Source organism: Eucyclogobius newberryi, unplaced genomic scaffold (genome assembly GCF_026437365.1).
Source record: "Eucyclogobius newberryi isolate DKJ021-1_F unplaced genomic scaffold, fEucNew1.0.hap1 SCAF_374, whole genome shotgun sequence".
In the NCBI taxonomy this organism is placed as follows: domain Eukaryota; kingdom Metazoa; phylum Chordata; class Actinopteri; order Gobiiformes; family Gobiidae; genus Eucyclogobius; species Eucyclogobius newberryi.
In genome coordinates, this window is record NW_027316028.1 from 17,791 (window position 1) to 41,645 (window position 23,855).

General features: G+C 46.3%; 1 pseudogene; it reads left to right on the plus strand.

Annotated features, from left to right (window-relative positions):
- Nucleotides 1-2,398: 2,398 nt before the first annotated feature.
- Nucleotides 2,399-23,306, plus strand: LOC140376651 (GTPase IMAP family member 8-like; annotated as a pseudogene).
- Nucleotides 23,307-23,855: the final 549 nt, after the last annotated feature.

A 23,855-nucleotide genomic window follows, 5' to 3' on the forward strand; every position in this document is an offset into this window, starting at 1 on the left:
CACAAACACAGACACAAACACTGACACTAACACAGACACTGACACAAACACTGACACAGACACAAACACTGACACAGACACAAACACTGACACAAACACAAACACTGACACAAACACAGACACAGACACAAACACTGACACAAACACTGACACAAACACAAACACTGACACAAACACTGACACAAACACTGACACAAACACAAACACTGACACAAACACTGACACAAACACTGACAAACACAAACACTGACACAAACACTGACACAAACACTGACACAAACACTGACACAAACACAGACACAAACACTGACACAGACACAAACACAAACACTGACACAAACACAGACACAAACACTGACACAAACACAGACACTGACACAAACACAGACACTGACACAAACACAAACACTGACACAGACACAAACACTGACACAGACACTGACACAAACACTGACACAAACACAGACACAAACACTGACACAAACACTGACACAAACACTGACACAAACACTGACACAAACACTGACACAAACACTGACACAGACACTGACACAGACACAAACACTGACACAAACACTGACACTGACACAAACACTGACACAAACACTGACACTGACACAAACACTGACACAAACACTGACACAAACACTGACACAAACACTGACACAGACACAAACACAAACACTGACACAAACACTGACACAAACACTGACACAAACACAAACACAGACACAAACACTGACACAAACTTCATAAATCGATACTGTCAAAGCAGGTGCGATACAAACCTGTTTGATCATTACTTGCACTTCTTATAGTCCAGGCCCTACATTAAGCAGAAGGGCCTGGACATGGGTCGAAGTCTAATTTCACATTATGGGGCCAATTAGACCAGCTTTTACTCTTTGTTGTGACCACTAGAGGTCAGTCTTCGTGAAAGTTCTTACACCTTTGCATGTCCTGATTCAAGGCCGTTCCACACCGCTGCGGCCGAAGCCTCCAGTTTACATTCAAAGTCTATGGTAAACGCGTGTCGAGCACGTAGTGCGTTATCCGCAGCGCGATTTCTTCGTTTTTGCGACGCGATTGGTGCGTTTTTTTACGCTCTCGACGCTTTGAGCGCGCGTATGAGCCGGCCGAGGCGACGAAAGCGGCTGACGCGACGCGTTCAGATATGTTGAGGTCTCTGCAGCTGAAGCGTAGCAGCCGCTGCAGCAGCCAATCAGAGCTGACGCTCCAGTGACGTACGTATTTCCCCTCGCATTTCCGGTATTCCCCGTGGAATTCCCCAAGAAGCGCCACTTTTTCCTTGCTCGTCAACAATGGCAGACGAACGATTGATTGTGGCCGTGTGTGGGAGAAAGGAGCTGTACCATGTGTTCACGGTGGAACAGAGACAGAAACAAACCAAAAACGTGAAAACAACACTCTCGATATCCGCCATTTTACACAATGAAAGGCCACGACAACAACTCCACTGCTCATGTGACAACACCTCTACTGCGCATGTGCGCAGACAACTCGAGCGCTCCGTACACGCGCCTGTGTACAGTGGCCGGGGCGTCGAGAGCGCGCGTCCGGTGCATAAACCTTTCAAACGTACACGCGCTCAAATTCTGCGTCGGGCGCGTTTAGGCGTCTGCGGTCTGTACGTACCATAACTGTTCTGAGTAAAGTTACATTTAAACATGTTTTGTGACTGGGTTAGTTACAGTAACAAAATAAATGCATAAGTTGAAGCTGACTTCATGTCTTTGGGTCAAAGTTAAAACTGGATAGACCAGTGTTTAACCAACTAAATGGTAAATCTCAAGAGCTAAACGTCCATGGACAACATGAAATAAAATAAGCCAAAGCTCAAATGAGATGCTGTAGTCTAAAGTTATCAAACCAATAGATTGTGAAGTATGTCTTATTAAAACCACAGAAGGCAACTAAAGAAAGCCCATGTACAAGCAGTTTAATGACAGATCATCCAGTATCAGCAGGAGAAACTTAAATAAATAATATTAAATAAGTTTGAAAAAGATGATTAGAATGGACATACAGGAGAACGAGGAGACCCTAACACCGGCATGTTACATATTAATTAGTATGTATTGTGTAATTTTACCTTAAAGCATCTTCTCAGCCATGTGGTAGAGAGCGACAGCTTTAAAACTAGATCGTGTTTGAAAAACATATTGTTATTGGATTCTCAATCTGTGTCTTTGCTTCTCATCTTCTTTAGTGATAGAATCTTTTCACATGTCAAGATTAGATTATGTTTTTCTATATTGTCCTTTCAATCTTTGAATTGCTGTTTCACTTTTGTTGCACTACATGTTGTAGACTCCGCCCCTAAGTCGACTCTATAAAACAGGCCTGCTCCACAGGTGAAAGAGAGAGAACTGAAGACGCTCAAACGAAGTGACACCCTGACAGGTACGAATGATTTATTTATGCACTTATGCTTTACTTTTAAAGACTAAACTAAAGACTCAAGTGTTTAAGATGGGATTAAGTTGTTTTGTTTGTTTTACAAAAGTGCAACCCTTTTGAAAGTATCTTTTTACAACTGTGTTTCTAGAAGCAGACATGCTGAGGATTGTATTGATGGGAAAAACTGGATTAGGAAAAAGCAGCCTGGCCAACACAATATTTGGGGAAAATATTTTCAAAGAAGACAATACTCCAAACTCTGGGACAGATAGATGTATGTCTAAAAGAAAGACGATTGATGGACAGTATATCCAGTTGGTCGACACTCCAGGTCTTTTTGACACAGACCTATCCAGCACCAACATGAGCCCTGAGATGTTGAAATGTGTCACAGAATGTGCTCCTGGACCACACGCCGTCCTTATTGTGCTGAAGATAGAGAAGTACACAGAGCAGGAAAAGGCAGTTGTAAAAATGATACAGAAGTATTTCAGTGAAGAGGTCCTGAAATACACCACTGTGGTGTTCACTCGAGGAGATGACCTGCCAGAGGAGATGAGGATTGAAGAGTGGGTGAGCCTGAACCCGTCTCTGAATGACTTGGTGCAGAAATGTGGAGGTCGCTGCCATGTCTTTGATAATAAATACTGGAAGAACAGTGAAGATGAATACAGAAACAACCAGTACCAGATCAGAGAGCTGCTCAAGACCATCAACAAGACTGTGGCAGATAATAGAGGAAAGTACTACACAAACGAGTTACTGGAGAAAACTGGTGAAGAAATAGAGGAAGAGATAAAACGCCTTAAAGCGACTTCATCAGGAGACGTGTCTGATGAGGTTATTCACAAAAAAGCCAAAGAGAATATCTTCAAAATCCTTTGGTCCCCTATGAAAGGCCTTCCAGCAGGAATCATTCTAGGAGCTTTCCTTGGTGTAGGAGCGATGGTGCTAGAGGTTCCAATTGTAGTCGCTGGTGGAGCGATTGTTGCAGCAGTGTGGTTGTGGGAGCTGCAGTAGAACGAATAAAGAGGGTTTTTAAAAAAATGCGTGAACGTGAGAAACAGGATGAAGCAGAACCAGAGAAACCTCAGCTGAAACTGGATGAAGCAGAACCAGAGAAACCTCAGCTGAAACTGGATGAAGCAGAGCCAGAGAAACCCAAAGAAGAAGAGGAAGAGGTTCTTCCACCGGAGTTAGAAAGAATAAAGATTCAAGCTGAAGAGAAAATGGGTCAATTGCAACAAGGATATAAAAAGCTCTAATAATGTCTCCACTTGGAATAGATACAATTTTAAATGTTATAATCAACAAATATATGATAATTAAACGACATCTCACCAAAAACAAATATATTACATTTGGTTGCACGTTGAAAAGTTTGATCATTTGCATTTCTCCTTTGACGTTGGCTCACATGAGCGTGTTCACCTTTATCTTATTCTATTGTTTAAATCTGGCATAATCTTAAGTCTAACCAGATTCTTCCTGACCTCCACAGTCTCATTGACCTTATTTAAACTTCCTCTTTTGGAAACATAGTCATGAGACTTGAACACTCAAAGATCATGATGTTCACTAATGCCGAGTCCTGTATTCAGGGTGTTTAAACTCTTTTCTGACAATCTGGAAAGTTCTACAACATGAAACTGAGAATTATACCTAATTACGTATAATGTAGTTTATTGTGTTTTGCATATGGGCTTCTACAAATGTTGAAAAATGTACTTTTATTTTGCACAACTAAACTGTCTTCTTTAAATTTTAAAATAAATGAAATCTTCTGAGTAATTATTCAAATATTTTTGTTGTTGTTATTACGAGTATGATTGTATTTATTATAATTGTATTTATTTAAAACAAGAGCAGTGCACAGATATTAATTTTAAAAGAGAAACAATGCTCAGCACATATATATAAGCTGTAGTCCCTGGGCAGGTTTAGACAGAAGAAAATGTATAAAAAATCAAACTCTTCTTTGTCATGATTGTTTTTGCCCGTAAACGTTATTAGACAGAACAGTTTAGCTTGAAATGAAGAGAGAGAGAAGGGAGGACATGCAGTAAACTGTCTGAGCCGGGATTCAAACTCACAACCCTGCGACTGCACATGGAGCCTGGCATATGTGCTGCCACTTTAACCCCTCCATTTACAGCCTGACAATTCAATAAAGCCACAAGAGGGCGCTCCAGGGTAACACACGCCATAACTCTTTCACCAGGTTTGAACTAAATATTCATAATGATATTAATATAAACAAAAATATAAAAGCAGAAGGTTATGAAGGACTCTGCTCATGAGGACCAGGAGCTCCTCTGCTTCAGTCTGGAGCGTGTAAAAGTAGCGTGTTTTGCATCAGTAGAACAGACGCTTCTAAGTGTGCAGCCTTAGTCACGGCAAAACGCGCTGAAGAAAATGTGGTAAACGGGTTTAAAATGTGTATTTGCGATATAAATTAGTTAGCGCTGCGCCTAGCAGACAAGGAAACGGGCGCGCGTCTTCTCATGCTCTCCCGGGGCCGCGCGCAGGCTTCACGCGCTCTTATCTTTTGACTTAATAGCGTTTTTTATATTTAATTTAACGCTATTTTGCGTTACTTTATAAAACAAAAAAAGATAATAATTAATTTTATTTATATTGCAGAAGCCCATTATGATGAGTTCAAGAACAAGGCCATTTACGTCGCCCTGATCGGCGTCACCGGGGCCCCATCCTGGAGCAAGGCCTGGGATGGGTGCTCGATGGCGAGCGCCTGGTGGCCGGGTCTTACCCCACGGGGCCCGGCCGGGCACAGCCCGAAAGAGCGACGTGGGCCACCCTCCCGTGGGCCCACCACCCGCAGGAGGATCCATAGGGGGCCGGTGCAGAGAGATCTGCATCCGTTGTTCTACTGGGGGACTTCAACGCCCACGTGGACAATGACAGTGACACCTGGAGAGGGGTGATCGGGAAGAACGGCTTCCCCGATCTGAACCCGAGCGGTGTTCAGTTATTGGACTTCTGTGCTAGCCACGGATTGTCCATAACGAACACCATGTTCAAGCACAAGGGTGTCCATCAGTGCACATGGCACCAGGACACCCTAGGCCGGAGGTCAATGATCGACTTTGTTGTCGTGTCATCAGACCTCTGGCCGCGTGTCTTGGACACTCGGGTGAAGAGAGGAGCAGAGCTGTCAACCGATCACCACCTGGTGGTGAGTTGGATCCGCTGGCGGAGGAGGAAGCCGGACAGACTTGGCAGACCAAAGCGCATTGTGAGGGTCTGTTGGGAACGTCTTGTGGAGCCCTCTGTCAGTAGGGTATTCAACTCGCACCTCCGGGAAAGCTTCTCCCATGTCCCGGGGGAGGCTGGGGACATTGAGTCCGAGTGGACCATGTTCTCCGCCTCGATTGTTGACGCGGCTGCTCGGAGCTGTGGTCGCAAGGTCTCCAGTGCCTGTCGTGGCGGCAACCCCCGAACCCGGTGGTGGACACCGGAAGTAAGGGATGCCGTCAGACTGAAGAAGGAGGCCTATCAGGCCACTCTGGCTTGTGGGTCTCCTGTGGTCATTGACAGGTATCGGCAGGCCAAGCGAGCCGCAGCTCGTGCTGTCGCAGAGGCAAAAACCCGGGCCTGGGAGGAGTTTGGGGAGGCCATGGAGGAGGACTATCGGTCGGCCCCAAAGAAATTCTGGCAAACCGTCCGGCGCCTCAGGAGGGGGAAGCAGTGCCTCACCAACACCGTTTACGGTGCGGGTGGAGACCTGCTGACCTCGACTGGGGATGTTGTCGGACGGTGGAAGGAATACTTTGAGGACGTCCTTAATCCCTCAGTCACGTCTTCCGAAGAGGAAGTAGAGACCGGGGACTTGGAGGCTGGCTCATCCATCACCCAAGCTGAAGTCACTGAGGTTGTTCGCAAACTCTTCAGTGGCAGGGCTCCGGGGGTGGATGAGCTCCGCCCTGAGTACCTAAAGTATCTGGATGTTGTAGGACTGTCTTGGCTGACACGTCTCTGCAACATCGTGTGGCGTTCGGGGACCGTGCCTCTGGACTGGCAGACCGGGGTGGTGGTCCCTCTGTTCAAGAAGGGGGACCGGAGGGTGTGTTCCAACTACAGAGGGATCACACTCCTCAGCCTCCCCGGGAAGGTCTATTCCAAGGTACTGGAGAGGAGAATCTGACCGATAGTCGAACCTCGGATTCAGGAGGAGCAGAGTGGTTTTGGTCCTGGTCGTGGAACACTGGACCAGCTCTAGACTCTCCATCGGGTGCTCGAGGGTTCATGGGAGTTTGCCCAAACAGTCCACATGTGCTTTGTGGATCTAGAGAAGAATTTCGACCGTGTCCCTCGGGGTGTCCTTTGGGGGGTGCTCCGGCAGTACGGGGTCCTGGGCCCTTTGCTCAGGGCTGTCCGGTCCCTGTATGACCGGAGCAGGAGCTGTGTTCGCATTGCCGGCAGCGAGTCAGACCTGTTCCCAGTGCATGTTGGACTCCGCCAGGGCTGCCCTTTGTCACCGGTCCTATTCATAATTTTTATGGACAGAATTTCTAGGCGCAGTCAGGGGTCGGAGGGTGTGGTCAGGGGTCGGAGGGTGTCCGGTTTGGGGACCACAGGATTCCATCTCTGCTGTTTGCAGATGTTGTCCTGATGGCTCCATCAAACACGGACCTGCAGCTGCACTGGGACGGTTTGCAGCCGAGTGTGAAGCGGCTGGGATGAGAATCAGCTCCAAATCCGAGGCCAAGGTTCTCGACCGGAAAAAGGTGTCTTGCCCTCTTCAGGTGGGTGGGGAGTCCTTGCCCCAAGTGGAGGAGTTCAAGTATGGAGTAAGGATGGAGCGGATCGACAGTTGGATTGGTGCAGCGGCTGCAGTGATGCAGTCGCTGCATCGACTGTTGTGGTGAAGAAGGAGCTGAGTCGAAAGACAAAGCTCTCGATTTACCGGTCGGTCTATGTTCCTGACCTCACCTATGGTCATGAGCTTTGGGTAGTGACCGAAAGGACAAGATCGCGGATACGAGCGGTCGAAATGAGTTTCCTCCGCCGGGTGGCTGGGCGCTCCCTTAGAGAAAAGGTGAGGAGCTCGGCCACACGGGGGGAGCTCGGAGTAGAGCCGCTGCTCCTCCACGTCGAGAGGAGCCAGCTGAGGTGGCTCGGGCATCTGTTTCGGATGCCTCCTGGGCGCCTCCCTCGGGAGGTGTTTCAGGCATGTCCCACCAGGAAGAGGCCCCGGGGAAGACCCAGGACACGCTGGAGAGACTATGTCTCTCGGCTGGCCTGGGAACGCCTCGGGATCCCCCCGGAGGAGTTGGAGGAAGTGTCTGGGGAGAAGGAAGTCTGGGAGTTCCTGCTCAGACTGCTGCCCCCGCGACCCGGCCCCGGATAAAGCGGCAGAAAATGGATGGATGGATGGATGGATGGATATATTGCAGAAATCAATCATCTAAGTGCGGCGGATCCGTAAACCAAGTAATAAAATAACTAAGGCCTAACTTTAAAAAAAAAAACAGCATTGTAATTGTAGTGTATTTTAACAAAGTTAATTTAAAAACATTGTATTTTCATACAGTGACGTTTTAAAACACAACAAACTGAATATTAAAGCATTGTATTATTTCCATTAGATTTTTTAAAACATTGTATGTTTTTCCACAGATTGTACACTGTGCCAGTGAGTCTGGGGGAGAGTAAGTTCACCAAAGCTCCAGATTCAGTCCTGCACATGATCATATCAGACCAGAGGAGAACCATGAGTCCCTCCCACAGGCACTCTCTGGGCACAGAATGTGTGGTCAACCATTGAAATCTATTGATAACCAGATAATGTCAAGAGAGTCAAAACTGAATATATGACTAATCTTTTATTCATTTGTGGAATTGGATTTTATCACAGCTGTCTTTTGTCTTTTTAACAATTGCTTTAATTTAATCACAGTTTTTCTATTTCCCTTTGACAGCATCAGCAGGCGAGCTAAAAACATGTTTTCAGTGCTTTTTTTTACCAACATAGTGATTTACATTCAAAAATATAATCATAAATACACAATGTAAAATGCAAAATGAAAACAAGAGATTTGTCTAAAATGAGTGATAATGAAAGCTGTGACCAAATGCTAAACTCAAGACAAATAAAATGGTCCTAATCCAGTGGTGGGCCGTCAGGACCAGCAAGGCCTTCTCTTTTCCCTCAAATATTTATTAAATTATTCCCCAGAGTAAGAGTTTTACTCTTCATTTCGTGGCTTTCCTCTTGTTGCACTGCTTCTACTCCAGGTTGAGATTTGGAGGCTGGTCTTTATGTTAGATCTTTTATCCAATCATATTCAGCCATCATGTGTTGCCAGGGATCTAAAATCTGCCGAGGCCTTCAGACTCAACAGAGCTGGTGTTTGTAGCTTCAAGTGAATGGAAATGAAAATGATGTGTCAACCAATCAGCTTCAGAGTTGGCTCTTGTACGTCTGCTGCTGTTGCTCAGGAGCAGCAGGTGCATCACGTGCACGTCTTTTGATTGGATCACAAATATTAAGAAGCAGGTCTTATGGGCGGGGCTATGCAAGACCTCAGAAACTCTGAACGAGGAAACTGGATGTGACAGACACATGAATTTGTGTATTACTAAACTGTTATTTCAACCCACAATGTGGAAGGAGGACAATATATCGATTTGGTCGAGGATATAATTATAATGCCTTTCTCAAGACGAACTTTTCAAGAAAATTGTAAGAAGAGGTCGTCCTACGCCGACGCTGCAAAGCCTGTTACAGCAAAGCCTGTCTATGTGCCGTTGAAGAACGGCACATAGAACGCGCGAAGAACGGGCGCGGACAAGATAAAGCAACGCCTGTTTAAACGTCTAGAGCCATGGCATAATGATGGTAATGAGAGGTGAATTTATTCGGGTGGGACTGTGTATGACCTCATTGAAGGCCCAAGCCCCAGACCCACGGCCCGCCACTGTCCTAATCTCTGATGAGGAACTCGGCGACAAACCCATTGTAGTGATGATTTGTCCAGAAAACAATATTAAACTGACTTAAACCAAACAAATCAAAAGGCCACGAGGCAGTGTCCAGGATTACGCTCTGGTCTACGCAGTTAAATAATAAAAGTGACAAAGAAATGCATAAGTTGGTTTATTGTTCGCTTAGACACTGTAAACACAGGTTTTTCCATCCTGCAGCCGCTGTGACCAACGGGTAAAAACCAAATGCTCACAATGCCTGTTAAGCCCCTCCCACCTTAATGAAGATAAGATGAAGATCTTATGTTCGGGAGCACCCCTTTTTTCAACCCTGTTAAAAACAAATGACTGAATTACTTTACAAATAAGCAGAAATAATGTAAACAATATGAAAAATAAAGACAAATAACAAAGCAAAACTAGATAATCGTGCAATGGCTGAAGCCATTGCGAGTGTCTGCATTCTTGCGTGAAAGTACTACATGTGTGCATCAATGTATACGAAACATAAGATCATTTGACTTGTTTTTGGCAAAGATCCCAAACTATCTATTTATCTACATCTACATTAGTAGTAGAAAAATGGAACATTACCGTTGTAAACGGGCGAAGCCCGTGCCAAAGTGCGCACTAAGTAGCTCACGAATACGTTCCCCATCTCTTGCATGTTCCGTGCATATAAACATGTAATGCAAAAATTGAACATTATTACTGTGTAGAGGGCCAAAAAAACAAAGTGGGCGGGGCCCACTCAAAATTAACAAAAGTACCCGCCAGTGACCAGGGACCCACACCAAACATGTATAGTTTATGATATTTGAAAAATGGGAAACATTGTTTTCGCATCGGAATATTATTAGCGCGAGCCATGAAATGGCAAGAGCTATTGTGTTTCCCTGGTTTCTTATTATTTTTAGGCCTGAGCAGAAGGACGAGAATCGTCCCGGTGACGTACTTATTATAATTGATACCGGGGGCCTGAAAAACGCAAAAATCAAGTACTAAACAAAGATGGATATGCTTGTGAGTGGTATCGAAAATTAGAACTCTGTGAGTTTCATGAAAAAATATTGAAAGACAAAGCACTCTCTTAGTACTGGAGAGGAGAATCCGACCGATAGTCGAACCTCGGATTCAGGAGGAGCAGAGTGGTTTTGGTCCCGGTCCCACTGGACCAGCTCTATACTCTCCATCGGGTGCTCCAGGGTTCATGGGAGTTTGCACAGTCACATGTGCTTTGTGGATCTGGAGAAGGCTTTCGACTGTGTCCCTCGGGGTGTCCTTTGGAGGGTGCTCCGGGAGTACGGGGTCTGGGGCCCTTTGCTCAGGGCTGTCCGGTCCCTGTATGACCGGAGCAGGAGCTGTGTTCACTGCAGTAAGTCAGACCTGTTCCCAGTGCATGAGGGACTCCTCAGGGCTGCGCTTTGTCACCAGTTCTGTTCATAGTTTTTACGGACATAATGTCTAGGCGCAGTCAGGGGTCAGAGGGTGTGGTCAGGGGTCTGAGGGTGTTCGGTTTGGGGACCACAGGATATCATCTCTGCTGTTTGCAGACGATGTTGTCCTGATGGCTCCATCAAACCTGGACCTGCAGCACTGGGACGTTTTGAGCCGAGTGTAAAGCGTCTGAAGAGGCCCCGGGGAAGACCCAGGACACGCTGGAGAGACTATGTCTCTCGGCTGGCCTGGGCCTGAGAAGTGTCTGGGGAGAGGGAAGTCTGGGAGTCCCTGGTTAGACTGCTGCCCCCGCGACCCGGCCCCGGATAAGCGGAAGAAAATGGATGGATGGATGGCTCAGTAGCGCCACCTCAAAAATCAAATAACATGGGGCCAATGGGAGCCCGACGCCAAAAAAGTGGCCGTAAAAATATGACGCTCGCTCCAAAAAATAGTTCATGGGAGGACATGTAAAAAATAATATATGACCCCGCCCTAAGTCAGAGGAAGTCGGCCATATTGGATAAACTCGGCGCTGACAAATGTGCACCTCGTCGTACATTTGGCATTTTCTCTTACAGTTTTCATCAAAATCACTTCAAACTTGGCCACAAGACACAAAACCCATGAGCAAAGGAGTGTTTGAATGCTGAAGCTGATACGTTTTATGGCAAGGTCATCATGAATTTCAAACAAAATCGCGGTTTCTGGAAATATTAAAAAAATTCTACATTTCTTAAACTCTTTTGGGGGGGAAAGTTTTGCTGTAGCGTTTTGGGAGATTTCAAAGCTGTGTCCAAAAGCCCCAGATCTTTTTGTCTTTTTAAAACACATTTTGTCATCACTAAGTGGATAGAGCAACAGGTAGAGCAGGGGTGTCATACTCATTTTGGGCCACGGGCCGAATTTCGATGCTCAGGCTGGGTTGCGGGCCGAACACAACGTAAAACAATAAAACAAAATATAAGAAATAAATAGCTTTATATAGCCTACGCTGTTTTTGAAGCAATTACTGGATCAATTAAAAGAAATTACAAACACGTTTGTTCTCATAAACTGAAATGTATTAAGAAAAACAAGTGGAATTTCACCAACACTGAGCTTCAGTTTATGAGCATCACAACTTCAAAGTTGATCTACAGAGATAAACATTTTATCTATTGTTAAATATTGTTAAATAGGTATTTGGAACTGAAAAATATTGTATTTGACTTTATAACAAAATAAACTTCAAGATCTAAAAAACCTTTTAAATGTACTAAGTAACATGTCCACATCTGTGTAGTTCTCTGTAGTTCTCTGTAGTCATCTGTAGTTCTCTGTAGTTCTCTGTAGTTCTCTTTACACCTGAACTGACTCATCACTAAATACAAACACACGTGGAGCGTTTAAGGAGGTCAAGTTATGAGCCACAGTTTCCATCAAACCAAACTCTTTTGTCAAATCGTGGGCCAAATATTATGTACAAAATAAAACAATAAAAATTATAAGAAATAAATAGCTTTTTCACAGCCTAGTAATAGTTGTGAGACTGTTGCACAAATGTGCAGCAGGTGAAAGACTGAGTCCATATTCAGCAGCAGCAGGAACAGGAACATGGACTTTTGATGTGATTTATGATGTGAAATGTTCATATCACAAACATGTTTCTGCTCAAACTCATTATGAGCTCGCTATTTTCATAGTTTAAGCTGATCTTAGTGGGAAATGATTCATGTAGTGACTCAAATGAGGTCATTGTGTTTGTGTTCAGTCACATTAGTGTGGACACAGTCATATTCAGACTTTATTACAATCTGTCCTGTGTTTTTACCTGTGGCTCCTGATCTGTCCAGGTTTGTAGAGGATGTTTTCCTCAGAGCATCATCACTGAAGTTAGTTTTCTTGTTGTTAGCTCCACTTTTAGTACAACTCTAACATCCACAAAACAGTCTTCTTTCTTTCTTCCACGTGTTTCCTAAAGCCACACGTCTCTGTCCTCCTCAGACCTCTGCTCTGAGGTGCGTAAGTGCTGTAAAGTGCGCAAACGCGTGTCTTACTTCCCTCAGAACTTCTCCCTCGGCAGCACACACGGCAGAAAAGAGCCACTAGGGGGAGGGGTGGCCACCAGCTGCATTGTGGGACGTGTAGTTTTAGCGCTAACAACGGTTACGGATGTAACTACGGTTCTATGAATGGTAAAAAAAATATATATATATACATATATATATTTTTTTTAATTTTAATTAATTCAAAATGTTCGGCGGGCCGGATTAAAACGTTTGGCGGGCCGTATGTTTGACACCTCTGAGGTAGAGCATTGGGTTAGGACGCAGGGGACCAGGGTCCGAATTCAGCAGTGGCTTCACTTTAATCATGTCGTTCTTTTCATATATAAATGTTTTAAACGTGAAACGTGTCATTTGTGCAGAGCGGAGGGTCACTCTCCTCCTGGATGCTTGTTCTCTTTACCCGTTTCATTGGTTATTTTGGTTGAACTGGTGTATGATTGGCTGCATGTAGAAAGTGGGTTGTAGCAGTGGCTCAGAGGTTTTATTCATCTACAAAGCTAAAGCAGAGAAACTACAGGACAAACAGCTCACTGAGGCAGGTGTCTGCTAAAGGTAAGACTGAGTTTTACTTTCTACAAAAAATAAACTCTAGGTCTGACTAGCTCAGTCTATAGAGCATGAGTCTGTGGACATTAGGGTTATGAGTTTGAGCCCTGTCGGAGGGTATGTTTTTTCATATTTGTTTTGTCACTGATTGTTTTAAATCAAAACACCAAGATATACAATTTCTTGAAAAAGTAAGTGTAACTAAATGCTCCCACCTCTGCTGTTCTGTTCAACGTGTTGTGGAGGGAGGGGTCTTTTTTTTTCATGAAGACTTCCAAGCTGAACGCAATGATATGCAAATGTTAGGCTAACTAAATGGCTCTCTAGCGCCCTCTTCAAATTTTATTTTGAAAGTATTTATTTTGAAGTAATTAAAGACAATTTATTTGTCGTAGGCAACTGAAAATATGTATAAGGATGTAATCTGAGAGCAGTCACAATTTGACAAAATTACGTGACTCTAGCTTGAGTTTTTATAGCTTTGAGTGTTTATTTACTAAATGCAAATCCGGCGCTAGCTAAGCTCCATTCATTTAATAGCTTAGCATTAGCTCAATATTAGCTGCTGACCATACATTCATATGGGTGCTGTTAGGGTATGTGGGGAAGGGGTTATTTCTTGGTCATTTGGTCTGGTAATTTCTTGCCATTTTAACAGGCATTTTGAATGGGATTAAAACATGTACTTTGTCATTAACAGTTAAAATTAGGCATTTACTCTTCATATCACACTGAACATAAAAGCTAGTGGGGACATAACCCATTCAAAATGCCTGTAATCCAAAACGCATGTAAGTCTATGAAAGTGTTTGTCATGTTGCCACGGTAACATGCTTGCGGACGACACCACCCTCATCGGGCTCATCTCGGACAGGGATCAGTCTGTCTACAGGAGGTGAAGCGGCTGGTGTCCTGGTGCAGCGGTAACAACCTGGAGCTCAACGCCCAGAAAACAGTGGAGATGATCGTGGACTTCAGGAAAGGTAAAGCCCCCAAGCTCCCTCTCACCATCTCGGGCTCCCCCATCTCCACTGTGGACTGCCTCCGCTTTCTCGGTATCACCATCACCCGGGACCTCAAGTGGGGGCCCACCATCAGCTCCCTCACCGGGAAGGCCCAGCAGAGGAAGTACTTCCTGCTGCAGCTGAAGAAAGCAAAGCTGCCAGTGGAGATGATGGTGCAGTTCTACACGGCCATCATTGAGTCCATCCTCACCTCCTCCATCACCTCCTCCATCACCTCCTCCATCACCATGTGGTACGCTGAAGCCACAGCCAGAGACTACAGCGCATTGTGCGCTCCGCTGAGAAGGTGATCGGCCGCAACCTTCCATCTCTGCAGGACCTGTACGTCTGCAGGACTCTGGGACCTGCAGGTCGAATCACAGCCGACCCTTCTCACCCGGCACACAGGCTATTTGAGCCACTCCCCTCAGGCAGGAGGCCATTCCCCTCAGGCAGGAGGCCACTCCTCTCAGGCAGGAGGCTACGATCCATCCAGACAAGAACCTCCCGTCATAAGAACAATTTCTTTCCCTCTGCCGTTGTACTCATGAACACTTCCTAAGCACTTTGCACTCACTGCACTGTCCACTTTTTTTGCACCACATATTTTATTTTGTGTACATATATCCAGTGTTGTGAACAGAGGGACCACCACCCCGGGCTGCCAGTTCAGAGCTTGGCCTGCCGATACCTGTCAATGACCTCCGGAGACAAGCCAGAGTGGCCTGATAGGCCTCCTTCTTCATTCTGACGGCATCCCTTACTTCCGGTGTCCACCACCGGGTTCGGGGGTTGCCGCCACGACAGGCACCGGAGACCTTGCGACCACAGCTCCGAGCAGCCGCATCAACAATCGAAGCGGAGAACATGGTCTACTCGGACTCAATGTCCCCAACCTCCCCCGGGACATGGGAGAAGCTCTCCCGGAGGTGCGAGTTGAATACCCTACTGACAGAGGGCTCCACAAGACGTTCCCAACAGACCCTCACAATGCGCTTGGGTCTGCCAAGTCTGTCTGGCTTCCTCCTCCGCCAGCGGATCCAACTCACCACCAGGTGGTGATCGGTTGACAGCTCTGCTCCTCTCTTCACCCGAGTGTCCAAGACACGCGGCCGGAGGTCAGATGACACGACAACAAAGTCGATCATTGACCTCCGGCCTAGCGTGTCCTGGTGCCATGTGCACTGATGGACACCCTTGTGCTTGAACATGGTGTCAGGCACAGAAGTCCAATAACTGAACACCGCTCGGGTTCAGATCGGCGAATCCGATCACCCCTCTCCAGGTGTCACTGTCATTGCCCACATAGGCGTTGAAGTCCCCCAGTAGACCAACGGAGTCCCCGGTCGGTGCACTGTCCAGTACCCCTCCCAAGGACTCCAAGAAGGCCGGGTACTCTGGACTGCTGTTTGGCCCGTAGGCCGCCACAACAGTGAGATACCCTCTCATCCACCGGGGTGAACTCCAACATGTGGCGGCTGAGCTGAGGGGCTATAAGCCCACACCAGCCCCGCCTCTCCCCGCGGGCAACACCAGAGAAGTGGAGCGTCCAGCCCCTCTCGAGTGCGTGGAGGTGAGGCCGACTATATCTAGTCAATATCGCTCAACCTCTTGCACAACCTCAGGCTCTTTCCCCCCAGCGAGGTGACATTCCATGTCCCCAGAGTTAGTCTCTGTGTCTGGAGATCTGGTCGCCGAGGCCCTTGTCGTCGACTGCATTCCAGATCTCTCTGCACCGGCCCCTTATGGATCCTCCTGCGGGTGGTGGGGCCACGGGAGGGCGGTCCCACGTCGCTCTTTCGGGCTGTGCCCGGCCGGGCCCCGTGGGGAAAGACCCGGCCACCAGGCGCTCGCCATAGAGCACCCATCCCAGGCCTGGCTCCAGGATGGGGCCCCGGTGACGCCGATCCGGGCGACGTAAACGGCCTTGTTCTTGTTGTCATCATAAAGGGCTTCTGAATTTACATGTATTGTGTAATTTACCTTTACCTAGAATCTTCTCAGCCATGCGGTAGAGAGCGACAGCTTTAAAACTAGATTGTAAAAACACAATACTTCGTAATAAAATCTTTGTTTTTCTAAATTGTCCTTTGAATAACTGTTTCACTTTTTTTGCACTGCAGGTTGCACAACTCCACCCCTAAGTTGTCAATAAAAACAGAGAATTGAAGACGTTTAAACGAAATTATCTCCTTGTCAGGTACAAATTCTTTATTTATGCACTTATGCTTTGCTTTCAAAACTAAACTAAAGACTCAAGTGTTTAAACTGGGATTAAGTTGTTTTAAAAGTATCTTTTGTAAAATGCCTACAACTGTGTTTCTAGAACCAGCATTGATGGGAAAAACTGGTTCAGGAAAAAGCAGCCTGGCCGACACAATTTTTGGGGAAAAGATTTTCAAAGAAGACAATTCTCCAAACTCTGGGACGGGTATATGCAATAAAGATGATTAATGGACAGTATATCCAGTTGGTCGACACTCCAGGTCTTTTTGACACAGACCTATCCAGCACCAACATGAGCCCTGAGATTTTGAAATGTGTCACAGAATGTGCTCCTGGACCACACGCCGTCCTTATTGTGCTGAAGATAGAGAAGTACACAGAGCAGGAAAAGGCAGTTGTAAAAATGATACAGAAGTATTTCAGTGAAGAGGTCCTGAAATACACCACTGTGGTGTTCACTCGAGGAGATGACCTGCCAGAGGAGATGAGGATTGAAGAGTGGGTGAGCCTGAACCCGTCTCTGAATGTCTTGGTGCAGAAATGTGGAGGTCGCTGCCATGTCTTTGATAATAAATACTGGAAGAACAGTGAAGATGAATACAGAAACAACCAGTACCAGATCAGAGAGCTGCTCAAGACCATCAACAAGACTGTGGCAGATACGAGTTTCTGAAGGAAACTGGTGAAGAAATAGAGCAAGAGATAAAACGCCTTAAAGCGACTTCATCAGGAAACATGTCTGATGAGGATATTCACAAAAAAGCCAAAGAGAATATCTTCAAAAAACTGTGGTCTCATATGGCAGAAAATCCAGCAGGAATCATTCTCGGAGCTTTCCTTGGTGTAGGAGTGATGGTACCACTGGTAGTGCTTGGTCTACCATGTGCAGTCTCTGGTGCAGTGATTGGCGTAGGCAGTATCATTGTGGGAGCTGCAGCAGGGGTAGAAATACAGAATGCTGTAAAAAAGATAAGTCAACGTACAGATCCAACACAAGACGTGGCAGAGAAACAGGATGAAGCAGAGAAACCCAATGAAGAAGAGGAAGAGGTTCTTCCACTGGAGCTAGAAAGAATAAAGATGTGAAGTGGCAACATATGTACCAAGGATTTAAAAAGCTCTAATAAAGTCTTCACTTGGAATAGGTACAATTTTAAATGATATAATTGACAAATATATGACTATATAACGACATCTCACCAAACACAAATATATTACATTTGATTGCACGTTGAAAAGTTTGATCATTTGCATTTCTCCTTTGACGTTGGCTCACATGAGCGTGTTCACCTTTATCTTAAGGTAAAAGTTAACAAGTTAATAAGGTGCAAGAGTGATAGGATTTGAACGAGCCGTTAAAACTGGATTTTCGTGGTTGAGTCGCCTTGCTCCGGAGTGGAGAGAAAGGTTGGGGAGAGCGAAATAATTGTATGGATGTTGGAGTTGACGAGCTGCAGATAGAAGTCAATATGAGCGATGAATGAGGAAACTTAATTGAGAGAGTGAGGACGCTGGCGTGGGTCGGGACGAGCGTGGCTGCGGGCGGGGCTCTGAGCGAGCGTGGCTGCTGGCGGGGCTGTGAGTGAGCGTGGCTGCGGGCGGGGCTCTGAGCGAGGGTGGCTGCGGGCGGGGCTCTGAGCGAGCGTGGCTGCGGGCGGGGCTCTGAGCGAGCGTGGCTGCGGGCGGGGCTCTGAGCGAGCGTGGCTGCGGGCGGGGCTCTGGGCGAGCGTGGCTGCGGGCGGGGCTCTGGGCGAGCGTGGCTGCGGGCGGGGCTCTGGGCGAGCGTGGCTGCGGGCGGGGCTCTGAGTGAGCGTGGCTGCGGGCGGGGCTCTGAGCGAGTGTGGCTGCGGGCGGGGCTCTGAGCGAGCGTGGCTGCGGGCGGGGCTCTGGGTGAGCGTGGCTGCGGGCGGGGCTCTGAGCGAGCGTGGCTGCGGGCGGGGCTCTGGGTGAGCGTGGCTGCGGGCGGGGCTCTGAGCGAGCGTGGCTGCGGGCGGGGCTCTGGGTGAGCGTGGCTGCGGGCGGGGCTCTGAGCGAGCGTGGCTGTGGGCGGGGCTCTGGGTGAGCGTGGCTGCGGGCGGGGCTCTGAGCGAGCGTGGCTGCGGGCGGGGCTCTGGGTGAGCGTGGCTGCGGGCGGGGCTCTGAGCGAGCGTGGCTGCGGGCGGGGCTCTGGGTGAGCGTGGCTGCGGGCGGGGCTCTGAGCGAGCGTGGCTGTGGGCGGGGCTCTGGGTGAGCGTGGCTGCGGGCGGGGCTCTGAGCGAGCGTGGCTGCGGGCGGGGCTCTGGGTGAGCGTGGCTGCGGGCGGGGCTCTGAGCGAGCGTGGCTGCGGGCGGGGCTCTGGGTGAGCGTGGCTGCGGGCGGGGCTCTGAGCGAGCGTGGCTGGAGCAGCGAGGTGAGGCATGGGTCGGAGTAGTATGCTAGCATGAGTCGGCGTAATGGTAATGATGAATGGGATGAGGGGTGAGAGAGATCATGAGCGGTGGTAGCGTGGAATGTAGCAGGAGCCCGAAGGCGATGTGAGCATGTGTGAGAAGGCAAGGCGGACATGGTAAGATGAGGTAGTGTGAAAAGCAAGAGCTGGGGGGAAAAAAATTGACTTGAGAGGATTTTTTGCCAATATGAGAACTCCAGCAGAAGTGCACATGCGCACTCACCCCTGTGTGGACGCACACAACAGCCTCGTTACTACACTTGCGTTTGTTTATTAGCGCGACGGATCGCATCGCATCTCTCATCTTTCTCTGTCTTCATTTTGGTTTGTAAACTGAGGGAACTATAATTATAATAGATCCATGCGCTTAGACACACACCGGCATGTCAACCATGCATGCCAGGGAAACGTGCTGCTATGCTGGGGACGAGTCAACGAGGCTGCAGGTGAGCAGTAAGTACGTTCTATGATTGACATGTGAATGAACTAGTTGGCTGTCCACGCCACGAAGAAATGAGACTCTGATATGGCAGTAGCTCAGTGGTAGGGTGCTCATCTTTTGATCCGAAGGTCGGCGGTTCGACACCCGCTCAGGAAGAGTGGTCAGATCCACTGGCCCGCAGGTTGGTGATGTGATTGCAGCGGCCTCATGTGAATACTGCCGTTGTGCCCGTGCACTTAACCTGACTTGCCCCTGGTATCTGCGAATACCGATTTGTGAGTGAATGGGTGACTGGTTCCTTGATGTAAAGCGCTTTGAGTACCTTGACGGTAGAAAAGCGCTATATAAATGTGACTTTTTTTTTTTTTTAACTCAATATTGTTAAGGACAAAGCTGGGACGTTGCCAAGTCCCTATGAACATTGTTTAATCTTTTTAAAATTGAGTTGTAAAACCTGGTTCCTGCCCGTGGAGCGATGGTGACGTCATCAGCTGCGCGCTTCCAGACGTGGAACCAGGAAGTGCTGAGGCTGGCGAAAAATGAATATTTATCATTGAAGGTCTGAAAGAAGTTCCCCTTTGACTTCGGCCCGATACAGGCCGGGCGCGATCCGGTCTCTGATGAGAGGCGGAGCGCATGGAGGTAGGGGTCCATGGGAGAGGCGCGTGCGGAGGAGATGGTGTTCGGAGGCATAGGATCACGCCTACCGTGAGTGTAAGCGACGGGTCCTCTGGAGAACGTGCCACTGAAGATACAACCGACTGAAAGTTCAGACTGGGAACAGGTCAGAATCTGATCGAAAACAGCTGATGATTTGTTCTAGCGTATGCTCTGGCTGACTGTCTCTCTGTCGAGAGAGCAGAGACAACAAGAGATGCAGGGATTGGTCTGTATATATATAGGCCTTCTGGGTAATTAGAGGCGTGGTTAAAGAGTGGAGGCGTTGTCCTGCTTCCGAACCCCAGTTAGCGATTAACATCTCCAACTACACTATCTCGAGTCATTTTGGCAGACACCAAAGAAGCAGATGTCTGTTTAGGCGTCCTTTACTATAGAATTGACTCACTATTTCACTCGTACACAGTCATGACATGCAGCGCTGCTGTCAGACTGTTTGTCCAAATCTAATATGGCCGCCACACATGCACACCGGTCCATTCAACTTCCTGGTATATTTATTACAACCAGTGATATGCATAAAGTGAGCCACTCTCCCTGTGAACAGCAACATAATGCACACGGCATCAATCAGACAGTGCATATGTCACTACAAAAAGCACAGACAACTGAAAATATGTTGCAACTTACTTTTGTCGCATATCCAAGTCGATACTTCGCAAGGTTTTGGAAACTGTCGTGAAATGTCGTAGCATAGCGCTGGACCAGACTTGCCACACATCGCGCTTACATTCTCTTAGTTCGGGACAAATCGTGTCCAAAAACGTCTTCTACTCTTCCGTTTGGGCCCCTCAAAGAGCCCGTTTCCCTCTTGAGAGCAGTGCAGTGCTTCACATCTCCGTGTTATTGCAAGATTTGTCGTGTAAAACGTAAAATTCCGCTCTGTTTAGCACATTTCAGACGAGAACAATGAGGATCGGCTACAGCATGTCACCGGTGTGACGACACTGATTTTGCAACCGCTCTTAAAGCAATCGGTTGCTATGGCCTTTTTTCTGGTTTGGCCTAATGAACTCGAGATTTTCTTTTGTCATTTGTTCAAACTAACCGTCCAGACTTCATTGTGAAAAAATGAAAGCTATATTCCACTTATCAACAAACATTGCTGCCCATCTTTAACCAACTAAATGGTAAATCTCAAGAGCTAAACGTCCATGGAGCCGACTTGAAATAAAATAAGCCAAAGCTCAAATGAGATGCTGTAGTCTAAAGTTGCCAAATCAATAGATTGTGAAGTATGTCTATAAAACCACAGAAGGCAACAAAAGAAAGCCCATGTACAAGCAGTTTAATGACAGATGTAAATCCAGTATCAGCAGGAGACAAACACACGGCTCCTTCTTGATACCAAAATGATATTTAATGTGTTTGAAAAAGATGCCGTTTAGAACGGACAACCAGGAGAACGAGGAGACCCAAACACCGGCCCTGCGGGCCCCCGGATCATAGACTGCAGACGCTCCACAAAAACAATCTCTAAGTTTGAGATTCATGAATAAAAGACATTTTATTACATATGAATGATTATGTATTGTGTCATTATAATGTATCTGTAAAATTTAATGTAAAATCTGTAATTTCTTTGTGATTTGAATGCATTTTTCCGGCTGTGTGAAGCACTTTGAATTGCCTTGTGTATGAAATGTGCTCTACAAATAAACTTGCCTTGCCTTTACCTTAAAGCATCTTCTCAGCCATGCGGTAGAGAGCGACAGCTTTAAAACTAGATCGTTTGAGAATCCAATAACAATATGTTTTTCAATCTGTGTCTTTGCTTCTCATCTTCTTTAGTGATAGAATCTTTTCACATGTCAAGATTAGATTATGTTTTTCTATATTGTCCTTTCAATCTTTGAATTGCTGTTTCACTTTTGTTGCACTACATGTTGTAGACTCCGCCCCTAAGTCGACTCTATAAAACAGGCCTGCTCCACAGGTGAAAGAGAGAGAACTGAAGACGCTCAAACGAAGTGACACCCTGACAGGTACGAATGATTTATTTATGCACTTATGCTTTACTTTTAAAGACTAAACTAAAGACTCAAGTGTTTAAGATGGGATTAAGTTGTTTTGTTTGTTTTACAAAAGTGCAACCCTTTTGAAAGTATCTTTTTACAACTGTGTTTCTAGAAGCAGACATGCTGAGGATTGTATTGATGGGAAAAACTGGATTAGGAAAAAGCAGCCTGGCCAACACAATATTTGGGGAAAATATTTTCAAAGAAGACAATACTCCAAACTCTGGGACAGATAGATGTATGTCTAAAAGAAAGACGATTGATGGACAGTATATCCAGTTGGTCGACACTCCAGGTCTTTTTGACACAGACCTATCCAGCACCAACATGAGCCCTGAGATGTTGAAATGTGTCACAGAATGTGCTCCTGGACCACACGCCGTCCTTATTGTGCTGAAGATAGAGAAGTACACAGAGCAGGAAAAGGCAGTTGTAAAAATGATACAGAAGTATTTCAGTGAAGAGGTCCTGAAATACACCACTGTGGTGTTCACTCGAGGAGATGACCTGCCAGAGGAGATGAGGATTGAAGAGTGGGTGAGCCTGAACCCGTCTCTGAATGACTTGGTGCAGAAATGTGGAGGTCGCTGCCATGTCTTTGATAATAAATACTGGAAGAACAGTGAAGATGAATACAGAAACAACCAGTACCAGATCAGAGAGCTGCTCAAGACCATCAACAAGACTGTGGCAGATAATGGAGGAAAGTACTACACAAACGAGTTACTGGAGAAAACTGGTGAAGAAATAGAGGAAGAGATAAAACGCCTTAAAGCGACTTCATCAGGAGACATGTCTGATGAGGTTATTCACAAAGAAGCTAAAGAGAATATCTACAAAAGACTTTGGTCCCATATGAAAGAAAATCCAGCAGGAATCATTCTTGGAGCTTTCCTTGGTGTAGGAGTGATGGTACCACTGGTAGTGCTTGGTCTTCCATTTGCAGTCTCTGGTGCAGGGTTGAGTGCAGGCATTGTGGCTGTGGGAGCTGCAGCAGGAGGAATAAAGAATGCTGTAAAAAAACGTGCAGATGCAACACAAGACGTGGCAGAGGAAGGTTCTTCCACCAGACCTAGAAACAGCAAAGATTCAAGCTGGAGAAATTAAAGAAGTGGAAACATATGTACCAAAATTCTAAAAATTAAATGTTTTAATCCACAGATATGACAATATAAATATATTACACATAATTGCACGTTGAGAACATTTGATCATTTGCATTTCTCGTTTGACGTTGGCTCACATGAGCGTGTTCACTCTTATTCTATTGTTTAAATCTGTCATAATCCTGTCCAACCAGATTCTTCCTGACCTCCACAGTCTCATTGACCTTATTTAAACTTCCTCTTCTGGAAATATAGTCATGAGACTTGAACACTCAAAGATCATGATGTTGACTCGATAATGCTGAGTCCTGTATTCAGGGTGTTTAAACTCTTTCTCTGACAATCTGGAAAGTTCTACAACATGAAACTGAGAATTATACCTAATTACGTATAATGTAGTTTATTGTGTTTTGCAAATGGGCTTCTACATACATACATACATATCTTGTTGAAAATGTACTGTAATTTTATTTTGTTCATCTAAACTCTCTTCTTTAAATTTTTGAAAAAATAAATAAATAAAACTGACTAATTATTTGAAGATTTTTTG